Source organism: Orycteropus afer, unplaced genomic scaffold (assembly GCF_000298275.1).
Source record: "Orycteropus afer afer isolate SDZICR_OR568_19922 unplaced genomic scaffold, OryAfe1.0 scaffold00291, whole genome shotgun sequence".
Lineage (NCBI taxonomy): Eukaryota > Metazoa > Chordata > Mammalia > Tubulidentata > Orycteropodidae > Orycteropus > Orycteropus afer.
In genome coordinates, this window is record NW_006921878.1 from 746,111 (window position 1) to 747,659 (window position 1,549).

Here is a 1,549-nt window from a genome sequence, read left to right on the forward strand (position 1 = left end):
TGAAGAAATGCCTCTAGCTCCAGTGGGCCGGGAGCAGGAGGCAGAGCTGCACCCCAAGGTTGAGGGGCTTTCACCCAGCCCCTAGAGCCTGGCACTTTGAACTTAGACTTTAAGTCTCCAAATTGGAAGAATAAACTCCTGTTTGTTAAGGCCATCCCATTGGTGGTATATCCTTGTCACAGCAGCACCAGGAACCAGAACAGTGCCATTCCCTGCACACCCCACATCTCCCCATGTCCTCCCTGGGGTTCCCGTTTTCCTTGGTCCTTCATTCCTGTCCCTTCCTGCCTCCGAGCTTTCTCCCTGGGCACGTGCTGCCTTACTGATCTCATCTGGTTGTTTGTTCTCAGCTTACAGGCTTGTGTATCATTTCGCTGATCCATTGGGGTTTTCAATGGCGAGGCACCTCAGAGGGGGTTTGAACCACCAGCTTCTCCGCTGCAGTAGACACTTAACCAGGGCGAGTGGGTATTTTTACAATATGGAATCTGTTCTAGGACAAGGGAGATGCTTCTGCCTAGCCCACCTGACTGGTAACCCATTTCTGGCCCACTTCTCGTTACCTGTGCTGGTGGTGCCACAAAGGGGATGGTGACTCCCTGTCAGAGTGACCCCTGCCTCCTTCCTCTCAGGGAAGCCCTGTTCTCTGAGACCTGGCCCGTAGCTATCAGATCTGAACGAGATGCCTTCTTTCCCTAAAGGATCCCCATCACTTTGAAGTCACAGAGAAGACGCCCTGCGTCCAACCCAGGTGCAGATAAGGGGTTTGGGGATCCAACATTCCACAGCGCACTTAGCTCTGTGGTTGCCAAGGAAACGGACCCAGGTCCACTTCTCAGTCCAGACCTGAAGCTGACCCCTTTACATTTAGCTTGGCGCAAGTTTGAGCCAATGCCAATAACACTTGATGTAAATTTCACCTAAATCCCTGCTTCTCCCAGATCCTCTCCTGACCCTGACTCTGTCTGTTTGGTGAAATGTCCCCTGGGTCTCGTCACTGCAATGAGTCCATAAACCTGACTTTGTTCGTGTCCTCGTGGCCTGAGGCTGGCTGCACTATTGTTTTTAGGTGCCATGGAGTCAATTCTGAGTCCAGTCTGACCCATACCAACCTCAGGTTAATAGGAGAACTGCCCCACAGGGTTCTCTAGGCCGTCATCTCATACTGAATGAGCCCTGGTGGCACAGTGGTCAAGCACACAGCTGCCAACCAAAAGGCTGGAACACCCACCAGCGGCTCCACGGGTGACAAGATCTGGTGGTCTGCTCCCCTAAAGATGACAGCTGCGGAAACCCTAAGGGCCAGTTCTGCTCTGTCACAGGGGGTCACTGTGAGTCAAAGTGGCTTGACAGCACCTGAATGACTGACGGCATCCTCACTGAGTCTTTCAGTGCGTGGCCAAGCTCCTAACCACTGCACCACCAGGGGCTGTCGGTATTTTATCAAGCTCTGCAGGACGCTCAGAAGCAGCTCCGGTGTCCACCCTGACGGAGTCCCATTAAGAATGCAGAATGGGGTTTTTCTCTATGGTTTCCCGTAATTGTTGCT

At 52.9% G+C, this 1,549-nt stretch overlaps 1 protein-coding gene across 1 annotated transcript in view; it reads left to right on the plus strand.

Annotated features, from left to right (window-relative positions):
* TMPRSS9 (transmembrane serine protease 9) overlaps nucleotides 1-1,549 on the plus strand; it is a 47,716-nt gene that overhangs the window by 29,824 nt on the left and 16,343 nt on the right. The window lies entirely within an intron of this gene.